Genomic DNA, 23,171 nt, shown 5'->3' on the forward strand with positions numbered 1-23,171 from the left:
AAAAAACTCAGTTTTTGGAAATAAGGCTGCTTCTGAATGGAAAAAAAAAATGTCACCAAAGGACAGCCAAGTCAAACAGGTCTTTCTCAGTATCTTTACTAAAACTCTGAATTGGAATCCAACTTTGATTTTACCAGTTTGAATTACCTCTGTGCCTTAAAACTATTTTCCCTGAGAAAAAGAAGTGTAACTTATGATGACATCTATTTGCTTCCTAATGTTTTAAAAACAATGGACTTACTGGACATGTTGCAGCTCTATGATGAATTTATAGATGCAGAGGATCTGATTGACAAACTGCTGGTCTATCAAAACAAGCGTGTAGACACAAAGTACAGGAACGCTTCTGGGGAGGTAGAAATGAATTCCTTTAAGTCTCAGGCCCTGTTCTTGCTAGTAAGTACACTCTGAAGTGTTCTGTGCTGAAGTGCTTTCGCTGACATGTTTGTTTAGCTTGATGTCACCACGTTGGGCTGCCACCAGCACAATGTTATGTGACCTTGATAAGAGCATAGCCACAAGTCAAACAGAATTTTACATTTGAGTTTATTCAGCTTACCACTGCATGAAGGGGAAGAAGGGACCCTAAAGGCTACAGGCAGTACAGAAAAGTATTATTGGAAAAGGGAATAGCAGGAGTAAAAATGTCCTGTTACATCATAAGACAGAAATTGTCATCGGTGTGCCTTTCATGAGCCTGTCTTGTTTTAAGGCAGGAAAGCAAATCTAATTCTCATTAACTGCCTTTTACCTGTTACAAGTGATCCCTCATATTGGCAACTGACTGTAAAAGACACCACCTTTGTGTTGTTCGTATTGACTACAAATGAGAGTGGAGCCAATGATTCTAAAACCATCTGGATGTCATTTAGGTATATTTGTATGTCATTTATTTTAGGTTAGTTGTCTTCTTTTTTGTTGGTGGTGGTGCTAGCTGAAAAAGGGAAAATACCAAGTTTTTAATTCTCTAATGAGAAGCCAAAGTAGAATTGACAGTTGTCTCTATGTATCACCAATGGAATACGCATCACCTACCTGCAGTTTCTTTTAAAATCTATTCCAAGTAGTTGGGAAATTAAACTCTTATTTTCATTGTTGTGCCCTTTGCCCATCCTCTTTCAGTAATCCATAAAGATGCTCTGTTCAACTCTTCTTTCTGGGGTTCCAAGCCCTTGTCTGTGTCACTTCCTTATTACCCAGTCCTTCTCACATGGAAACTCATACTCTGCTTCCCACCCTCCATCCCATGTCGCTGTGCTTAGGGCAGACTGTCCCCTGCCTTTAGCTCTTCTGATCCTGTCTTTCCCCTACATACACTTCAAGGACCCATGAAAATCCCCTCTACTTCACACATCCTTACTAGACTATTTTCTGGCTGTGCACTTTGATGTCCCACATGCTTTCCCACTCTGCTCCCATCTTGCAGTGTTCTCTGAAGCTCCACATACTGTCTCAGATGGATTGTGAGGTAGAGAACGTGCCTTGTTCTTCCCTTACATCCCCGAGAATACCTAGAACAGGGCTAGGTGGTTTTTAATTTTTCAAGAAAGATGATTGATTGGTTCATATAAATGGTGGTTCATGCAAAATATGATATGGGGGTAGGCAAGGAATATCTCTTCTCACGGAAACATGGTCCATAATGATTAACAGAATGCAAAAGCATGAGACTTTGTTAATGTGGAGAAGTAAGGGAGGGAATAAAAAGTAATCATAACCCTGACTGCTGTGCTCAGGTTTTAGCTGGTGGCTTACTACTTCTGGATAGGGAGTTTAGACTATGTAAAATACATGTAAATGCATGTACACATGAATACATACGGTTGGAGTTTGGCCATGACATACATTTTTAATTTGATGCTAGTATTTTTTAGCAACCTGGCCTAAAGTTGGAAAAATAGCCACTCAGTGTCTAGTTGAGTTATAAGTTGAGAATGAATTTCACAACAAACCTCAATGATTTTCCAGCAACTATACCAACCCAAAGACAATTTCTAATCACTTGGTGGCCATCATATTGCAAAAGAGGCAGAACACAGACATGCTGCCTGTTTCACTTAAATTTATGAAAACCCACTGAAAGGGGGAATGTGGAACGTAAATGATCCATGGTAAAACATTGTGAGTGAAGCGAGAGGGGCTGTGGTTAGCTAGGTTTCTCAATCCCTCAGATTCTTAAAGCCAAGGGAAAATTTATCCTCTTCCACTGAGACATAAACTAAACTCTTTTGGTCATTAATCTGCAAAGTTGATGCCTGCCATGGTCATTCATCAAACATTTTTGTGGAGTTGAGTCTGGTGGGGCCTCTGGGGCATCCGTCTTTGAAATTCAAAGCACTGTTTTGTCCCCTGAGAATGGAGTGACTCTCCCCGCCTTGCACATCTGGAAGGGAAGTTTCTGCTTCTGCTCTTTCCTGGGCTGAGTTGGGGTCTGAAAAGAACAGCCATCTTTATGAATCATGTGTTTGTACCGTCAGGTTCGGAATACTCTTCCCTGGGCTGTCGGGTGAGGACAAAGAAGAGAAATACTGCAGTGGAGGCACCGTTTATAAGGCACTCTTTTTTCCTGTATAACAGTTCACCACAGAAAAAAGGACAATTACTGTTTGCAGTGACTTTTGTAGAGACAAGAGTTTCTGCATTAACCATTGTGAAAAATGAGCAGAATCCTTGAGCTACAAGTCTCAATTGTCTACAAATAAATCGGGGAATGGTTCTGGACTCTTGAGATCTGGTCTGAATTTACAACCATGTCTCTAGGCTCAGAGACAAATAGAAAATTTGATGAGAATGGACGTTTCCTATGGAGAGTGTGCCCTCTGGCTGCTGGGATGTCTACTGTCTCTCCAGTAACTGTGCCTGCTGATGCTTTGTCCTTAGCTGGACATCTCCTGGAACCTTCCGGGCCTCCCCTGAATTCACCCTGCTCCCTTCCCAGGCTCCTGTACTTCTGTCCTTAGCTCTGCATCACACTTCAGACACAGTGGCCACCTTTCTGTGTCTGGAGCACACCACCATGTTTTCCGTGTAGGACTGTCCACCCTGACTAGAAGTGTCACCTTAAAATCTTTGTGAGGTTGGCTGCTTTTTTGTCCTTGAGGTTTCAGCTCTAGTTTCAACTCCTCAGAGTCTTCTCAGGTCACTCACTTTATTTAAAGCCAAACCCACCCACTCACTAGTCTCTTTCCATCAGTTTCAGTGTGTCCCTCCATTTCTTCCCCCCTCACTCCCTCTCTGTTCCCCCTTTCTCCTTCCTTCCCTCCATTCATCCTTTCCCCCCTCCCTCTTGTTAGCTTTCTCTCTCTCCCATTCCTTCCTCCACTTAACTATACACTCCAAAACAACAAAGCCCTATCCATCTTGGTCACTGGGATGTATCTGTGATATGGATTCACTATTCTATTGGAGTGAATGGTTTCTTGGTTCTTTGGGTGTTTAGCTGAGGGTAGCACGACAATTTACAGGAAAATTGGTTACTTTTCATATTTAAGGAAAACATGCTTGGATCCATGTATTTTAGGTATGATTTACTCTTACACATTTTTCTCTTAATCAACTTACTCATTCCTTTATTCAACAGATATTCCTTAAGTATTTACTCTATACCAGATACCTTGGCAAGATATAACAGATGTCAGAGTTGTTTCAGGCCATTTGAATGATATCACTAAATGGAGAGAGACACATTTGAAAACAAATTTTCATATTATATGTCAAATGTTATATCCAGTTCTGTCTGTTTTACTTCTAATTTTCTTTTTCTAACCAAATCATTAATTACCACCCCAACTATGTACCCTCCAGTAGGACTCTGTCTTCATCAGCCCACAGCTGTAACTCATCTTTGCTGAAATAGTTACTTTATTCCACAACTGTCTTCCCTCTGCTGTTTTCTTGTCTACAGTTTGTGCATCTTTTGAGACATGTTCAGGAGTGTCGTCTCCACCAAGGGCTCCATAACCCCATCAGCTCTCATTGCTCCCTGGAGGTCCTCCTTTTACCAGAGTATGGGTGTTCCAAGACTGAGCACTTTCTACTGATGGTGATTTTGTTCGGATCTGTATTTGTTCTGTGTACGTTACTATTGAAAACCCAACTCAATTCTAACTTCTTTGAGAGAGTGAGTGAACATGTTGAATAATTCTTCTAAGTCTCTGCCAGTATCATAGGTAGTGTGGGGAACATAGTAGCAGTCAGTAAATTCTCACTGATTGATGGGTGTCGAAATTGGGTTGTCAGTTGCAGATGGGGTGCTGACTAAGAGCAGGTCTGGTAAAAGACTCCTCAATGTTCAGCCTCCCTGTAGATCAAGTACAGGCAAAGCGTACGGTGAAAGGTGGTGAAAGGCAAAACTCCAATAGCAAGACGATTATTAATCTACTTAAGCCATTAAGTGTTGTCCAGTATTCGATTGGACCGGAAATCCTGGTTTTCAACTCTTTCCTATTTGAATGCCCAAGAGGCTGTCAGCAAGTAAGAGGAAATGCGGAATTGGCTTTCAGTTGCTTGAGGAGAGGAGCTTAAATTCCTAGATTTATGGCTCTGCTTTACCTGAAGCTTTTATTTTGCTTTTACTTTTATGTAGCAATCGAGTGTACTGTATTTCAGTCAGTGCTTCTTAGACAGTCTAAGGGAGCCCTAAAAATAAGTAGCAACCAATTTATATAATAATGTTCATAGTGGTGTTTATTGAATGCTTCATCACACAAGTGCATCTTAGGAGCCCCCAGAAGGTATGATACCTTCAGAAGAGGTCTTAGAGTTTTGAAGGTAGGATTTGTAGTGTGAATGGTCTATTTGTAATTTCTGAACTCAATTATTCTAGCTTTTCAAAATCTAGTAGTGCAGGAAAAGATGGGCAGAGTATAAAATAGCTTGTGTCTTGATTCGACTAGTATGCCATCTCCATGCATGTGGCTTCTTCTCTTTGGCCTGAGTTTCCTACCCCTAAAATAAATGAATGGATTCAACTAAATATCTTCAGAAACACCTGTGACCTGTAAAATCCTATATATCAACTACTGTTCAGAGAATAATAATGAACTTGGAAATCCCAAGATAACTTAGGCCAAGAAGAAAAGTTATGTCACTGTCGCTAACCATGCCCCACACTTCTAGGAAGGCCCTGTGGTCTTCTTTCCATGGAGCTTCCTGATCTCATTCATATCCTATCTTAACCTTCATTGCCTGAAGTCAGCTCTCTCCTTTGATGCCATGGCACTCCTTTCCTTCTCTGTTCATTTACCTTTTATTAAATTATCTAATGTGCATACATTTTATTTTCCTAAGTTGACTTTAAGCTCTCAAGGGGCAGGAACCATGCCGTATACTTTTTAATATCTCCAAAGTGCCCATTAAAAGTGCTCAATAAATACTTAATGTGACCAGTGCTCCTTAGCTGATTCATCTTGTTTCTGGTGAATTTTTGTCCATCAAGTGTGCAAAATAAGATCGCAAAACAAAGGAGACAAACTCTAGGGGGATTTTTGAGACTTAATTAGAACTCTAAAATGGGAACGTTCTTCTAGTTTGGTCAGTAACATGAAAATTATTTTGATGATTTTACCAATTTCCTATCTCTTCCTATTATTAAAACAAGTGTTTGTTTATATGTGAATCTCCTCTAAACTCAGCAAGGTTAGGGTCTTCTTGGATAGAGACTATGTGTTATTCTCCTTTATGTCCTGAGCCTTAGTTGGGTTTCAGAGTGAATGCTCAGTAAATACTTATTGAAAAAGCATGAATGAATGAATGAATGATCTTCTGGGCCAAAGCTAGGAATTCTGTTAAAGGAAATATTTAGGTCCCATGACCCCAAACTTGCAAATGCAGTTGCTAATGTTTCTCACACATTTGAAGGTAATACACTAATGGGTCCATCTTCTGTGCTGGGAAGATTGTTAGACTAAATAAAACGTGTGATGTCGGGGATACACAGATTAATGCTATTCCACCTAGAAACAGCTCCTCAGTAGGCAGAGTGTAGTTTCATTTGGCAGCCTTGATCTCGGTGGAGGAACACGTTCTTAACACTTGTAAGAAGGCGGGATAGTTTAATTAAAACTATCTCACACTCCATATTTGAGATTTGGGATAGTCTGTGTATAGGGCCAACGCCCTAATTTATCAGAAATGTTAAATATCAAACTTCCATGAAAGAAATTACTCATACATTTTGTAAGATAAGAGTGTTTTCTATAACTTTGTAAGCAAAAGTAAGATAAATAACAAAGTAGGAGATAATATGTAAAAATATGATTAAAAATTTAATCCCCTTAGTGTAGGAAGAGCTTTTACCACTTCTACCAAAATATCCTGCAGAAAAAAATGGATCAAAGAGTTGACTAGGTGCAATTGAGCATAGAAAATTCAAACTTAACTAGCAATGAAATACTTGTAAATAAAAAATATTTGGAGTAAACACTTCCTCCCTCCACCCCTGGCAACCACTGATCTTTTTAATGTCTCCATAATTTTGCCTTGTCTGGAGTATCATGTAGAAGCATACTGTATGTAGTCCTCTCACATTGGCTTCTTCACTTAGTAATATATATTTAAGGTTTTTCCACAAAGACTTTTCACGGCTTGAGAGATTGTTCCTTTTTAGCACTGAAAAATTAATATTCCATTGTCTGAATGTACTACAGTTTATTTACTCATTTACCCACTGAAGGACATTTTGGTTGCTTCTAAGTTTTGGCAATTATGAATAAAGCTGCTGTAAACATCTGTGTGTGTGCTTTTCTGTGGACGTTAAGTGTTCAACATTTTTGGGTAAATAAAAAGGAGTCTGATTATTGGATCATATGGTAAGACCATGTTTAATTTTGTAAGAAGCCACAAACTGTCTTCCAAAGTGACTATACCAATTTGCATTTCCACCAGCAATGAGTGAGAGTTCCTGTTCCCTGAGGATAGGAGCTCAAATTCCTAGATTTATGGCTCTGCTTTACCTGAAGCTTTTATTTTGCTTTTACTTTTATGTAGCAATCGAGTGTACTAAACATCATTTGATGTTCTCAGTGTTGTCAGATTTTGGTCATTTTAATAGGCGTGTAGTGGTAACTCTAGTGTGTTTTTTAATATTTTATTTATTATTGTATTATTTTAATTATTTTATTTTGGCGGGGGGGTAGGTAGTTAGGTTATTTATTTTTAGAGGAAAGAAGTCAAGTTTAGGGGGAACAGTATAGCTTAAGTGGTAGACTGTATGTTTAGCATACATGAGGTCCTGAGTTAGTGTAGTGTTTGTTTAACGTGCATTTCTCTGATGGCATATGATGTGGAGCACTTTCTTACATACTTATTTGCCACCTGTATATCTTCTTTAATGAAGTGTCTGTTAATGTCTGGCATTATTTTTAATCAGGTTGTTTTTTTTTTTCTTATTCTTGAGTTTTATGAGATCTTTATTTTGGAGAACAGTTTTTTTATCAAATATGTCTTTTGCAGATATTTTCTTCCAGTCTGTGGTTTGTCTTCTAATTCCCTTAACATCTTTCACAGAGCAGCGGTTTTTAATTTTAATGTAGTCCAGCTTATAAGTTACTTCTTTCATAGGTTGTGCATTTGATGTTATATTAGAAAAGGCATCACCATACCCCAGGTCATCTAGGTTTTCTCCTATGTTATCTTTTAGGAGTTTTATAATTTTGTGTTTTACACCTAGGTCTACAGTGCACTTTGGGTTAATTTTGTGAAGGGTGGAAGGTCTGTGTCTAAATTATTCTCTCTCTTTTTTTAAATTGCATGTGGTTCTCCATTTGTCCCAGCACCATTTGTTAAAGAGACATTGTATTGCCTTTGCTCCTTTGTCAGAGATTAGTTGACTGTATTTATGGGGGTGTATTTATAACTCTTTATTTTGTTCCGTTATTCTAATTGACTATTCTTTCACACTGCCTTTCACATACCACGTTGTCTTGATTACTGTAGCTTTATAGTAAGTCTTGAAATCAGATAGTGTCAATCCTCCAACTTTGTTGTTCTTCAATAGTATGTTGGGTATTCTCAGTCTTTTGACTCTTTGTGTAAACTTTAGAATCATTTTCTTGATATCCACAAGATAACTTGCTGGGATTTTGATTGGAATTGCATTGAATCTCCAGATCAAGTTGACAAGAATTGACATCTTGACAATATCGAGTCTTCCTACCATGAACGTGGAATATATCTGCATTTACTTAATTCTTTTTTTATTTCATTCATCAGAATTTTGTAGTTTTCCTTGTATTGATCTTGTACATATTTTGTAGAATTTGTGCCTAAGTATTTTATTTTTGGGGTGCTAATGTAAATGGTATTTTGTGTTTCTTAATTGAAGTATGGTTGATTTACAATATTAGTTTCAGGTGTACAACGTAGTGATCTGGTAATTTAATAGGTTGTACTACAATTAAAGTTACTATAAAATATTGGCTATATTCCCTGTGGTATTGTTTTTAATTTCAAATTCCGTTTGTTCATTATTGGTATGTAGGAAAACAATGGACTTTTGTATGTTAACCTTATATCCTGCAACTTTGCCATGATTGCTTATTAGTTCCAGGAGTTCTTTTGTTGTTGTTGATTCTCTAAGATTTTCTGCACAGACTATCAAAGCATCTGTGAACAAAGTCAATTTTGTATCTCCCTTGCTAAATGGTATACCTGTTATTTCATTTTCTTGCCTTAATCTGTTAGTTAGGACTACGAGTAAGATGTGAAAAGGAGTCAGTGAGAGGGGACATCCTTTCCTTGTACCTCATGTTAGTAGGAAAGTTTGACTTTCTCTCCATGAAGTATGATGTATTGTTCACCTTTTTAAAGAGGAAACTAGAGTCAGGGAGGTAAGTAACTTGCCTAAGGTCAAATAGTAAGTAACAGAGTTGGACCTTGAACTCAGGCAGTCTGTCTCCAGATTCTATGCCCTTAATCAGAGAGACTGTGCAGGAGATCTACCTATCCTTTACTTTGGGTAGAGGAGAAGGAGCATTCCGGAGGATGTGATATCTAAACTGCATTTGAAATTAACAGAATCTGTTTTGAGGCTTGAAGGATTAATAAAATGTATTTAGCTGGGTTGTGGGATGGATGGATGAAATGGGAGAAAAATGCCCCATGAAGAGGAAGCAGCATCTGCAAAGTCCTCAGGCAAGAGAGCATAGCATATTCAGGCAACTGCAGGGAGCTTCCCAGGGCTGGAATTTAGAGCTGAGGTGGCAAGTTTCAAGTGATGAGTCTGGCCAAATGGGCAGGGATAAATCGTAAGGGCCTGGACAATCCAGTTATGTGTTAGAGCTTGGTCACCACACTGAGGGATTGCCAGGTCAGTGATGTGACTGAATCGATTATTTTCCCCTCATTAATTAGTTATATATTTATTTTGCAGTTGTCTTTTTTTGGTGGTAAAATGTGTATGACATACAATTGATCATTTTAATCACTTTTAAGTGTACAGTTTAGTGGCATTAAATAAGCACATTTACATTGTTGGATAACAATCAACGTCCATCTCCAAAACTATTTACATCTGGCAAAACTCAAACTCGGGACCCATTACACAGTAACTTCCCATTCTCCCCTTCCCCAGCCCCAGCAATCACCTTTCTACTTCCTGTTTTTTTTTTTTTTTATCTGACTACTCTAGGTACCTCATGTAAGTGGAATCCTACAGCATTTGTCTTTTGTGATTGATGTATTTCACTTATTATAATGTCTTCAAGGTTCATCTATGTTGTAGCATGTTTCAGAATTTCTTTCCTTTTTAAGTCTGAGTATTATTCCATTGTATGTATATATGCATTTTGTTTATCTGTTTATCCATTGATGAACATTTGGGTTGCTTCCATATTTGGGCTGTTGTGAATAAAGCTGCTATGGACTTGAGCGTTCAGATATCTTCGTGAGATCTTGTTTTCAAATCTTTTCATTTATACTCAGAATGTGAATTACTAGATCACATAGTAATTCTATTTTTAATTTTTTGGGGAATGCCATACTGTTTCCCATAGCAGCTGCACAATTTTGCAATCCTACCAACAGTTTATAAGGGTTCCAGTTTCTCCATTCTCACGATACTTATTTTATTATTATTATTTTTAATAATAGCTATCCTAATGGTTATAAAGTGGTATCTCATTGTGATTTTGATTTGCATTTTCCTAATTATTAGCCATATTGAGCATTTTCTCACGTACTTGTTGGCCATTTGTATTCCTTCTTTGGAGTAATGTCTGTGAACTGACTCATTGGAATGACCTCTCTGGGAGTAAGTAGAAGAGTGGGAGGAGGACAAAAATAGAGGCAGGGATGCCAAGTAGGAAGTTGTTGCCCTAATCCAGCCAACAAATGGTAAGGCTTCAGTAATGCAGCCAGTATAGTGGTATGGGGGTAATGGTGATGGTGAAACCCAGGAGGCAGAACTGAAAGGATTCAGTGATTGACTGAATTGCAGGTGAAATTAAACAGAAAAGACAAGAATACTCTAGGTTGAGTGAATGATGGCTCTAAGGCCTAGTTGTTAAAATATTAAGATAATTCTCATGGAAGTTCCTGCAAGATGCCCTGAGTATCCCTTTATTGCCCCCTTCCACCCAGGCTTTTACCCTGGAATTCCCAAACTGCCAGTATGTCCCTCGATCCCCCTGATTAAGAGTTAATGCTGAGTGCATCTGAGGAGGGGTGAGGCTCTAGGATCCTGCTCCAAGTCAGTGGCCATTGTCCATTCTGATTGGTCAGGGCCCCTTCCTACTGATTGTTAAGTCTTTTACATGCTATCCCTGGATAATAGTACCGGTCACTGACATATACCAATGGGGGAAAGATTTTTGGGAGATATGGAGAGGCTCACCAGAGGTGATGAGTTCCATTCTAGGGCCTGTTTGTATATTCCAGTGGAGATAGTTAGTATTCTTGGCTGTAAAGAAAGAGATTTAGGAATTTTGGTCATAGAACCCAAGAAGTTACCATCCAAAGGAAACACTTTTTCTCTTCAGTGAATTGATTCTTTGATAAAGTTATCCACAAATTGGCAACTATGAAGTGGAATTAAAACGTTTAACCAGTGCGCTGCAGAGGTCATCTGTGCTGGAAATGCATATTGGCGGAATGTCATAACATTCCCAGAATTTCAGGAAGCCACAGATCTGGAAGGAGCTTTCTTCTTTCACTGCAAGAGCTTAAGCTTATTCCAGAGAAGGTGGTTGTTCACTTGCTCCTTGAGTGCTGTTAGCTGCAGATAAAGAGACTGCTTATTTGCTTCCCTTTCTGTGATGAGCAGCCTACAGTTTTACTAGAAGCTGATGAGCCTTTAAATTTCTTTTTCTCTTTTCTGTCTGTCTGTCTGTCTATCTATCTATCTGTCTATCTATCTATTTATGGAAGACCATAAGGGACGTCAGTGTTTCTGCCTGCAGGATGAGTAAGGATATCCTACTGTGTATTTTATTGGCAATCCTGGTAGCAGTTTCTCCATTGATGGTTTATACGTAATATAGACCAAACTGCAATTTTCTGACCTGCCAAGATCCATTATGTCTGGTAAATATAGTTTATGCATGGCAGAATCCACACTTAGGGTGGAGAGCCATGCAAATTAAACTTAGGTTTAGGCTAATTTTTGGTAGTGAAAATTATTCTCCCTTGGTGACCTTATTCAGCATAGAATAAAACAACCAGAAAGCTGTTCATGCAAGTCCAGTCTTCTCTCTTTAATCAAAATAATAAAAGTCTTCGGTTCAGCCCAGCTCCTGATTCTCATTGCTCTCCTGTCTTTCATGTAGCCTAATCTTTTATGGTCATAAGAAGCTTTTCATGTGAATAGATTGGAGGTCAGATAATAAAATACTTTCTTCAGAATAATTGCTCTTGGTCCACTTTGAGATCTACACAAATTCTGTCTATGAATTTATAGAGGCTGCACTACCACAGAGTCTTGGTACTTTGGCACAAATGTGATTTTTAAACAATTTTCCCCCATTGTCTTGGTTTTTAAAAGTTAGTCTTACTTCCGAATGATGTCTCATTGTTGACAACCTGAGTATTGACAGGGAACTCTAGTAATATTGATGATAAGTTATCAACAATCAACAATCTCAGTTGATTGTCTAAGATATTTAATGGCCCTTTGAGGTGATGACTTGTATTAATATATCTGGTTTGTATAGCTTGGTCTCCATTATTGTTTTGATAGCCTATCTTCGTTCACAGTGGAACAGAAAAGGCAACATTAATTACCCCATTTTATGATTGAGAAATTGGAAGCCTCTTTAGGTCGAGGTACCAGACTTGTCCCAAATTTTGTTGTGAGAGAGAAGATGAGACAGGCCGTACCCTCTAGAATTGCCATTTATAGCCTAAAACAGCCAGAATTAATAGGGTGTTACTGGATGCGATGCAGCAGCAAGGGACATGATCGTTTTGTTTTCATTTGAAAAGGCATTGTTAGAAACTGAAGTTTAAAAAATGCCATTTGTATGTGTAGACACTAGAAAAGACCAACTTATAGGCCATTGGGAGATTCCATTCTCTGAGAAGCTGCCTTTGGAGAACTGAAGGGATTCAGGCAAGTAGAACCTAAGAACCCAAATGTCTTATGTCACTCTCATCTTTCTGCAAAGGACAAGATTGTTCTGTTTTACATTGATAAGCATAATTTGTCAACCATTAAAAAAACACTCCACAAAGATGAAAATTGACCCTATGAAGATCCTTCATAGCCTCCTATTGGAGCACATGTATTTCTGCTGAGGATGAAGAACGTTGCTTTGGTCTGTTCCCACTGGGGTTGGGGTTTAGTTACAGCTCCTCCGATGAAGACCCTGTGTTAGTTCTCAGAGTCAGCTCACCCAGTTGTGTCCTGGACAGCTATGATAGGATATTCTATTCAAGGTAACGGCCTTTTTGATCAAGCATAAGGGACGCATGTGTAATTCTTCACAAGAAACTAAGAGGAGGATTACCACCACCACCACCATCATCACTCCTCCTCCTCTACTACTCTTACTGTTCTTATCACTAATTTTAGGAAGGACAGTTGTCATTGCTAACCTTAATCTACTCTCTTGTTGTAGTAACTCATTGGGTGAGAGTGTGCCCAGGCATGTATTAATCACTGGAAGGGGATAATGACCTAATGTCCCCAAGGATGTCTCCCACTGTCACTTCCTGAGACATGCAAGGCATTACCCACATGGCATACGAAATAAAATTCAAATGAAACAAAGAAAGAGATGTGATTCATCTCTTATGCCTTCCTTTGGGAGTAATTCCCAGGAATAGAGCAAATTTGAGAAGAGAAGTGGGTTTTTGAGTTCCAGTCATGCTACTTCTAAACTCTCCACTTAAAGCTAGCACATCCTCTTGACCTTGAAAAGGTGACTAGATCCATATCACTGAGATGAAACAAGGCACCGCAGAAGAATAACTATAGGAGGAGCAAGCCAGTGCAGTCTCCTCTGGTGTGGAGTGCCACCCACCTGAATGAATCAAACCGTGTTTTTAGTCCATGTTCTGCTCCAAACCTTCAGAGTTCCTGCTCAATTATGCCACCTCATTGTATCCTTGGCTGGTTCTCATAATTGCCTCATTATTGCTGCTTTTCTATATCATATGCATCTTTGGGTTCACGGCTCAACCAACTCAGCCAGAACTAGTTTTTCTTAGCAGACAAATGTAGTCATTGCTCCCCTGCGCATTCCACGTAGGTGATCAAGATGGGGATGCAGCGCAGACTTGGCTTATTGGGGGGCAGCTTTAGCTTCGCTTCTGTGCCACCTCCTTATAGCACTGACAGTAGTTGCTGATGAGTATATTTTCATTCATTCCCCAAAGTGTACTGCTTCCATATCATGTGAATTAGAGTCATCTGTGCTCTTTTGCTTTCATGTTCTTTTCTTTCCTTTTCTCTGATGTGTGCTCAGATCATAGTCCCATATTTTTTCCTCTTGGTCTAAGACTTAACATTAGATAATTCAAGGTAGATTGTCAGATTCTTTGAAGACTATTTGTAGATCTAATTCTAGCTTCGTGCTTGGTAGTCAGTAATTATCACATGAATGAATGAGTATTTTCCAACACTTTCAGGCACTCGAGAAATAATCACATTTCCTAAAACAGTGTGAAAACATGTTTAATTGAACTGGTAGAATAAAATATAAACCACATAGCTGTAAGAGCATCATTCAAGAATAGCACCAACAGAATTTTATTTTTATTTTATTTTGGGAAATGCCTAATAAAACAAAAAAATTCCTCTTGAAAAGAGACAATTAGGACTCATTTGGTGGATGGGGGTTGATGAGTCCTTTGAGGATGTTAGCATCTTACCATGAGCCGTGTTTTTTTCCCCTGAAACTCATGGGCTTTTCTGACTGAAGAGGATGGGTGGAAACTGTCATGTGTGAAGGGCTGTAGAAAGAGGGCATTGCACACTCCTTGCGACTTTCTTAACACATCCACCAATTTGTATTCTTCTTCCTGATTGATTGTTAGCTTTTTGTGGGGGGACCACTGGAGAGTAGTGTGGCTCTGAATATATAAGAGCATCACTAGATGCATGGCTTTTGAGTATTTTTTTTTTACTCAATCGACTTGCTTTTCTGACAAATGTAATCCCAACTTGTCTTGCTTTAAAGATCAGGTAAGGAAACAGAATCAGCCTGGGTTTCCCGTCCCAGATGATTAAAACAAAACCAGAAACACCGCATGGCGTAGAAAGTGTGGGGAACAGAAGTAAGGACACTGTTAATCTTTGTCTCTTCTTTTCCCTGGGGAAATACTGGCACCTAAATATTCAGCAGTAGGAAGACATTTGGAAAGCAGCCTAGCCAAAAGATCTGTGGTAATCAGGAGTCATAAATCAGATATGAGAGGGAGAGACCATATGGTAGGGGAGGAAAGTGACGATGCAGTTCTTTTAGTGTAGCTGTTCAGATGCGGTCTCTTACCCAGTAGAGTAAGGACCTCCATCCTACCTTTTTCTGTTCTCCCTCTGAAACTTCAAGATTGTCAGATGAAATAACCTTGCTCTTTCCCAAATACTTTGGAACCAACAAGATGTCAGTGACCAGGAGGGGATTTGGATGAGAGCCAAAGAAATGATTAAAGAGCTGGGGATGCCAATGAGCCAGTGGGTGTTTCCTGTCTGCACCTCTCGACCTGACTTAAGAGAAGACAGTCAAATAACTCGATGTATGTTGTTTGGCCCAGGGCAGACAAGAAGGTATGGGCTAACTTGTCTCCAGTTGAGTTGTCAGTAGCCAATAAATTATTGTGTCTTTTCCCCTCCAAGTGGACTGTCAGTATATATATTTTAAAAGTTTTATTGAAAATAGTTACCTCAAATTTATTTGCACTCACTTCCCAGAGTTCCTGAGTCATCGCAGACTCCTTCTGCTCCAGGTCCCCAAGAGTTTTAAAATGACCTCCACTGCTCCAAAAATCTCTACTTTTACCTAGGGAAATTGTCTCTGGAGACAGAGGTGGGCCTCCTCTTTTTCTCCAGACCAAGAGGGTAAGATTGAAATCTATTTCCCTGGAGATACGTCACCTCCCGTGCTTATTTCAGTTTCCCCTTTTGGGTGGCAAAATCATTTTTACCAAACCATCTGCCAGGGGCAGATGGGAAATCTGTCTTTCCCATTAGTCACCAGAAAGTGACCCGGGCAGCAGTGGAGGGAATTGGTCAAGCTTTTGCAACCAACCAGACCAGAGTGCTTTGCTCATTGGTTATGGGGTCCCAGGCAGCTCCCCGGGAGACCGTGAGCCAGTGAGGCCCTGTTTTTATTGGCCACTCCTGTCTCTTAGTCTGGGATCCTTCATGCTGAGCTTCAGAGCAAGTGAGGGTTGTGGAGCTGTATGTCTGGCCAGGGAAAAGGGGCAGGGGCCGCTAGCTTTGGCAGTCTTTAGTACCTTGCCCCTGACCCTCCGTATTCATGTTTAATTAACTTCCTAACTTTGTAGGGGAAAAGATGAAATAAATAAGGCCAACTGACCACTCCATAAATTGTTTCTGAAGTTTGGCTGGACATAAAAGTCTACCTTCACAAGCCACCCAACATAATTTATTTTACGACCCCCTCTCGGCATCAGGTCTGGGCTAACCTAGAGTTTAGAGGCTGTACCTCTGCTTCCTGGTGCTGGTAGTCACAGTGTGTCCTTTCTTAGCAGTGGCCGTGGGCCCAGCAAAACAGACCTCTGAAAGGCGAACGGATTAATCATTCTGAAGGCATGCTTGCCTCCACAGTTCCCCTGCAGGATGTCTGAGAACCAGAGAGAGGAGACTGTTGTCATTCACAGGCAGCAGAGAGGAATGTCTGAAGACTCACCAAAAGAAGGGAGAAAAAAAAAAAAAAGAATGAAAGTTTTTAAAGTGTACATGCTGGAGTTTTCATGAAACCAGAAGGTATTACAAAAAAAATATATCGCCACTCCTAGAACAGAAACTGTGATGAGTCCAACCTTTTTATTACAATCGGGTTTTCTCTAAATGTACTATGCCCCGCAGGTCAAAATGATTTACTTCTCTATTTTGGGACATCTGAGTTCTATTCTACCGTTGCCAGTATGTTTTCAGCTGTGCCAAAACTGAGCAGGTCTGCGGTTCCTTTGTAACATCAAAACGGAGACATTTATCATAGAGATTTATCATAGGACAGCCTGCCAGATGGTTTGAGTCTTTTAAAGGTGAACTATATGGGCCTTGATTAGCTCATGTGGACTTCTCGCTAAAGACAACTCTATCAGTTGCTCTGGGGAAAGACACTGGATTCCCCTCCACCCAACCCCCTCCCTCTGTTCTTCTAGTAATGCAGAAAATATTAATGTAATGGCAGATGTGGCGTAGATTGTCATTTCAGGAAGAAAACCAAGCCATAACCAATTCCACTGATTGCATTCTAATTATAATGTGACCTCCTGTTGCTTTGCATAGAGGCAGTATTCATTTCAGTACACCACTGTAAAACTTGCCGAGTCAACGACCCTCAAAGGGGCAATTGTAACATTTAAGCTTGGATTTTTTTTGCTCATAGCAAAGACCTTTATTCTGCCAAGCCTCTGCTGATTGGGCCAGAAAGAATGCATTTGATTATATAGACTAAACTTATTGGGAACAGAACTTTTGTGCTTTGAAATGCTTTTCATTCAAATTACATTCAGACATTCAATCAACATTGATTATGATATGGATTGGCGATGGGGATTGCCTTGGGTTTTTGGTCTGGCTTGAAAGTTTGCTCTGCTCCCCACTAGATAACTGCAACCAGGAAGCCAGCTGAGGTTCCTTAACCTTAAACTTGAGTTTCCCACAAGAGGAGGGTTTCTCGACGAAGACCAGGGTTTTCTTATTCCCATCTAATTCAGTATCCCAAAATCATTCCTATGCTTGGAGATGTTGAGTCCTCAGGGCTTCCAAATTTAATTAACCTCTGGGAGCCGTGGGGTATGTGTGCACATTTGTGTTTATGTTAAATAAAGGGAGTCCTTGACTTTGCACATGAAAGGCCAGGAGAATCTCTCTCAGACTCAGATTCCAGGTCATGGACTTTGTATGGCGGAAAGAAGCAAAGATTCTAGTCATAGCTATTGTCTGTGTAGGGCAAGCCTCAGTTTTCTCATCTGCAAAATGAAATAATAATAGGTGGTCCTGAGGTTCAGTTTATAATATAGGTGATTTGAAAATACTAAGAAGTGATATAAAATTAAAGTATGCTGCTTCTTATTATTATTTACAAGTCGGTGTAGGTATGTGTGTTTGTTGGGACCTTTTGCTTGGAGCTAGACCTCTGTCTCTGGAAAAATCGTGGCGAGACCAGTGCTCCAATTAGTTGGCTCTTGGCAGACTGCACAAACATAGTCAAGTTTTTGTTTTGACTTGAAGAGTCTCTTAAGGCCCTTCTAGACTCCAACCTGGAGGTGAAGTTGAAATTCACACAAGAGAAAGGGAGTTGCCAGGGCTTCCTCATTCCAAGCTGATGAAATAGCTCGAGATAGCTCTCTTCTCTTCATCCAATCGCATGCCATCAGCTGTCACTTGTGTGCAGGAGACTCTCAAATATAGACACCCGCCTCAGTAGCTTTCTTGAAATTGAGCATTTCCAAGTATATAGTTACCTTGGATAGTATTCCAGAAGCTCGGTTCCACATGTTCTCTATTTTTCCACCCGGACAAGTGCAACTGGCCTTTCCTCTTCTGTTCTCCCTTTCTGTTAACTACTCTTCTAATTCCAGGCACTGAATTCAAAACCTTGGGAGCTTCTTTTACTTCCTCCCACTCCCTTGCCATCCACATAGAACCCATGGCCAAGTCCTATGTGCTGTGAAATCTACAACTGAGAATGCCTTTGAAAATGTCCATTCTCCCTAAAGTTACTCCTTCCTTCTTAAGTCTAATTATTTCCCTCCTGGCCTGTGTAATAGCCTCTTTGATGGTTTCTTTATCTTTGGTTTCTACACAGATTCATTCTGTCCTACTCCTGTATGGTAAGCAACTTCTAAGATGGCTCTCATGATTCCCTGATATTCCCACCTCTTGTGAAATTCCCTCACCTTGTGTATATGAATGTGCTTGTAACCAATAAATGATGGAAATGTTGATGGGATGTCATTCCCATGACTAGGCTCCATAAGACTGTGACTTCTGCCTTCCTAGAAGACTCTCTCCTTTCCTGCTTGATGAAGCAAGATGCCACATTAGAGAGACCCACATGGCAAGTGACTGAGGGTGGTCTCTGCTCAACAGTGAGGAACTGTGGCCCTCCATCCCCAAGGAACTGAATCCTGCCAGCAACCATGTAAACTAGGAAGCTTCCCTAGCTGAGCCTCAGATGAGACCCCAGTCCTGGCTGTGACTTGAGGGCAGCCTTGTGAGACAGCTGAAGGAGGACCCAGCTAAGCTGTATCCATATTCCTGACTCCAGAAACTGTGAGACATTAAATGTTGTTTTAAGTTGCCAAATTTGTGGTTATTTGTTACACAGTTATATGTAATATACCAGGGCAGCCAGTTTACCACCCGACAAGGTCAAGTCTTTGCTCAAAAACACTAAGTGGCTTCAAGATTCTCTGAATTTGCTCTTGAGCTACCTGTCCACACTGCTTTCTGACACTCCTTCATGAGAACCATCAACTCTGTACTGTACATATTTCTGGCTTTCTGCCTTGTACCCTTTGCTGACATTGTGACGATTTCCTGGGTTCTCTTTATGACTAAGTCCGATATATTTTTTAAAATCCCACCTTAATGCCGCCTCTTTCATAAAACCTTTTGTGGTCCCTGAAGCTGTATAGATCCCTGCGCTGCCATGGTTTTGTACCCTAGGTCCCTCTTCATTTTTTACCTTCCAGAAGAGTTGTTTGAGGGCATTGTCTTCACTCTACTCTGGGATTGCAGATTTTATGAAGAAAGAGGCTACTCCTGATTTATCTTCACATGTCCTCAGAGATCCTGGCATAGTGACTTGTGGACTGTATCCTCTCAAGGAAGAGTTACTCATTCATGAAAAGCAAGCCAGTTTGCTCACAAGATAGGCAAAATAGAAGTGGGTTGTGGAACTACTGGTTTATTTCCTTGCCTCTTCTTTCATTCATTCCTTCACTGCCTACCCTGTGCCAGGCATTGTCCTAAAGACTGGGGTAAGACTGGACTCGTTGGCGTTGTGCTTGAGGTTCAGTGTTCTGTGGTTGCCATTTTGAGATTTTTTAATAATTTTATCTTTGGGTCTGTATGTAGTAAGTACAGCCCGATAGGACAGTGGGGTGTGTGCTGGAGGCTTAGAATCCTCCCATGTCTCCTTGCCTCCCTGTGTTAGAGCAGGCAGAGAGCTATATATGCACAGAGAAAGGGGGGCATGGGCCAAATGGCAGGAAACCATACATCTTGTGAACAATGGGGGAGGTCCTTGGGTTGACAGAGAAAAGCAGGAAACTCCAGACTGGTAAGAAATCACACATGTTGGGGGTGACAGGTATCCTGGAGACAGACAAAGATGGGAAAAGATGTAAATCTCCATTGTCTGAATATAACCTTTTGCTCATTATGCCCTCATTACAATAAAATTAGCTTTGCAGATAAATACCCGTCATGTGCTGACACTGTGACACTTCTGATCAACGCTAAATAAGGTCAAAAATCCCTCTGCCTCTTGGGAAGGTGGAGCTGGGATGAAAATCAGGGAATACAGCCCCAAACCCCTCCCTCCTCAATGAATATTCTGCCCATTCATTTTTACCCCCCATAAAACCAGCTTGAAAGAAACTCAGGGCAGCACTCACCTGAGGCTGCCCACTCTCCCCTTGAGAACATCCTATCACTTAAATAAATCCACACTTCACGTTCTTGACCTCTACCCATGTCTAAGAACTCTTTCTGCGATGAGACAAGAACCTACTCTCCAGGAATACCTGTAACAGGTTCTCAACCATCCATCCCCTTACTTTGCACTCTTACGGGGGCCTGGGCACAGATACGGAAAGAGTCAGGGCAGGGTTTGTGTGCCCACATGCCATGCCATGGCACTGGGGAAGGGCTCTGGGCACCTGGGAGGGTCTGTCTTTTCCCCACAGTCAAAACACAATATTAAATAGCAAATAAAAATCACAGGATGAAAGGTGGAGAGAAAGACCACAGAGGAAAAAAAAACTTCTCTTGTTTTTTGAACAAGGAGCCCCCCAATTTTCTTTGTTGTGGACCCTGCAAATGATGTAGCTGGCCCTGACTGGGAGTTTATGGAAGAGCCAGCCAGGCAGGAATCTGCTTCAACAGACAATGGACAATAAATAAGATGACTTTGGAGAGTTTTGAGTGCTATGGAGAGAGGGAGATGAGGCAATGTCTAGTGAGTACCTGTGTGTGGTAGGGGAAGCCAATTCCCTTCAAGAGGGTGATGGGGAACCCTCTAAGGGAAAGTGACATTTGAGCTGACATATGAAGGAGGAAAAGGGTTAGGCCCCGTGAGGGGTATAGGGCAGTCTCCAGCAGAGGAAGCTGCTAGATCAGACTCCTTAGGGCTGAACCAAGCTTGAAGGGGTCAAGGGCTAGGCACAGAAGCCAGTGCAGGAGATGCCTCATGGCCATGGAGGAGAGGAGACGGGGTGGGTTGACAAAGGCAGGATGCAGCTGAGTCCTTTAATCCCTGGCTGGCCGTGGTGAGGGGAGGTTCCCCTCGCAGCCTGCCCAGTCTGTGCGTCTGTGTTTTCTCACCAAAGAATCACTAAGGAGGGGTTTTTATTGCATCGGGCTGTCCCTGAAGTTTTTGCCTGAATTTAATTCTTTCTTCTGTATCAGCAGAGCTCTCCTAGATTCTTTAACACAGGGATTTTTTTCCCCCCACAAAGATATGTAATTTAGAAAGGATGTAAATAATCATATGTAGGGCTAGGAATTTGGAGTTCCTAGAGAAAGCTTTGCACATGAGACTCTGTTTTCCTTCTCCACAGAACCTCAAGGACTGTCAGATTTGCTCCAAGGGTCATAAACTGGCACCTCCCGGCTCAAATCTAGGATCCAGAAGTGTTTTTTTTGCTTTGCAAGTTACTCTTGACCCAACTGGGGTGCCCCCACAAGGGCTCTCTGAGGTCTCTAGATAGCTCTGTCCTCCCTTCTCCTGTTGCTTCCTGCTTGCTCCTCCCTTCATGCCTGGACTCATCTTTTTGATGCTGTCATTAGAAAATGATACTCTGCAGTGTAGTGCAGACCTAGAAATGTTGGTGTGTCGTAGGGCCACGGAACCAAATATCCAGAAGGTTCAGAGCCCCTGAGCTGTTTCCTTCCTACCCGCTTTGCCAGCCCCTTCTCATCACTGAGTTTGGAAGTCAGAGGTGGGGAGAGGCTGGTAAGAGACCCAAGCTCCTGTGCCCTTGGGTCCACCATTGTGTCCCCCAGTGTGTGGGTGCCACAGAAACGGTAATCGGGACGGCCCCTCAGGGCCAGTGGTGTATCCTTGCTCTCTGCCTGCAGGCTGTTTGTTTCTTTGAAGACTTGGGACTTTGGCTGAGAAGAAAATGAAGTAATTTTGTTATTTTTCCTTGATAACTTTAAAATTATTAATCTTTGAAGATAAGTACTCTTCAGAGCATAATGAGTTAGAATTGTTGATAATTATGATTTTGAAGAGTTGGAGCTTGCTGTCAGCCAAGTAATTAAAGAGGCGGGATCAGGGTTCTACTTTGTTCGCGACGGTTGTGCTTCTGGTAAGAACTCTTCTCTGTGTGACAAAAACTCCCTGGTTCTAGGCCTATGCTACGGTAAAAGGGTTCATTAAATCAAGTGAAGTAGTCCACTGGCTGGTGAAGGTTCTCTTTGCCTGGTTTCCCCCCAGCCTTCGGTCTTTTCTCTACAAGACTCCCCTTGTTTTGGAAAAGCCAGACATCCTGACAGATCCCACTCTCCAGTGACTGAACCATCCAGGGGATCTGGTCACACAAGCCCCGGGAGGAGGCTCCCCTCTTTCACTTCGTGGGCAACTGCCCCATTCACCCAATTGCCCAGGAGCTACCATTTTTTATAAACTTGTGTATACTAGCTCTGGACTGAAAAAAATTGAATGAAGGAAAAAGAGGAAGAGAAAATGGAAACCTAATGATTCAAGAAATCACACAGCACGAGATAATTCTGTTTTGAAATCACAACAGTGGCACCCAGAGGCGGACGCTCCCCAAATTACTAGAGAAACCCTTTGATGTATCCAGTTGTAAGAAAGCCCAAGGCACTTTTTTATTATTATTATGAGCACCTCACATTCCCTGCAAGAAGCATTTAACAGCTATTTTTTAAATGTCTGTATGTGAGCAAGCTAAAAAAAAAAAATCCCTTAAAACCTCAAATCCTTAATGTGCTTCTTTGATGACTGGCCTTTACTTCGAATAAAAGCCAAGTTCTGACATTGGCGTTTGAGGCACTCTGAGACCCCTCTGACCTCATCTGCTCCCCTGCCCCCCTTGCTGTCAGAAGCACGCTGGGGAACTCATTCTCCCCGCACAGCCCCCACCATTGCTGGATTCCCTGCCTGCATCTCTTGCCTGGGTATCTGGGGACTTAGTCCCTCCCTTCCTTAGGTCTCTCCTCCTAAGTTTCCTTCTCCCAGAGGCCTTCCCTTGCCCTGGTGTATAAAACCACAGCTTCCTACCTTGGACATGGTAAAAGGGACTTTGCAGGAGTGATTAAGGATCTTGCGATGGGGAGATCATCCCAG

At 41.1% G+C, this 23,171-nt stretch overlaps 1 protein-coding gene and 1 long non-coding RNA gene across 3 annotated transcripts in view; one reads left to right on the forward strand and one right to left on the reverse strand.

Annotated features, from left to right (window-relative positions):
- Window positions 1-23,171, forward strand: part of LRMDA (leucine rich melanocyte differentiation associated) — a 1,095,017-nt gene that overhangs the window by 820,749 nt on the left and 251,097 nt on the right. The window lies entirely within an intron of this gene.
- Window positions 1,285-16,748, reverse strand: LOC116667310. The gene is made up of 3 exons (XR_004324200.1): window positions 15,971-16,748; window positions 15,774-15,775; window positions 1,285-1,296 (listed from the first exon to the last, which is right to left on the reverse strand). It is a non-coding gene; the product is annotated as an uncharacterized LOC116667310 (long non-coding RNA).

The sequence above is a fragment of the Camelus ferus genome, chromosome 11, assembly GCF_009834535.1.
Source record: "Camelus ferus isolate YT-003-E chromosome 11, BCGSAC_Cfer_1.0, whole genome shotgun sequence".
Lineage (NCBI taxonomy): Eukaryota > Metazoa > Chordata > Mammalia > Artiodactyla > Camelidae > Camelus > Camelus ferus.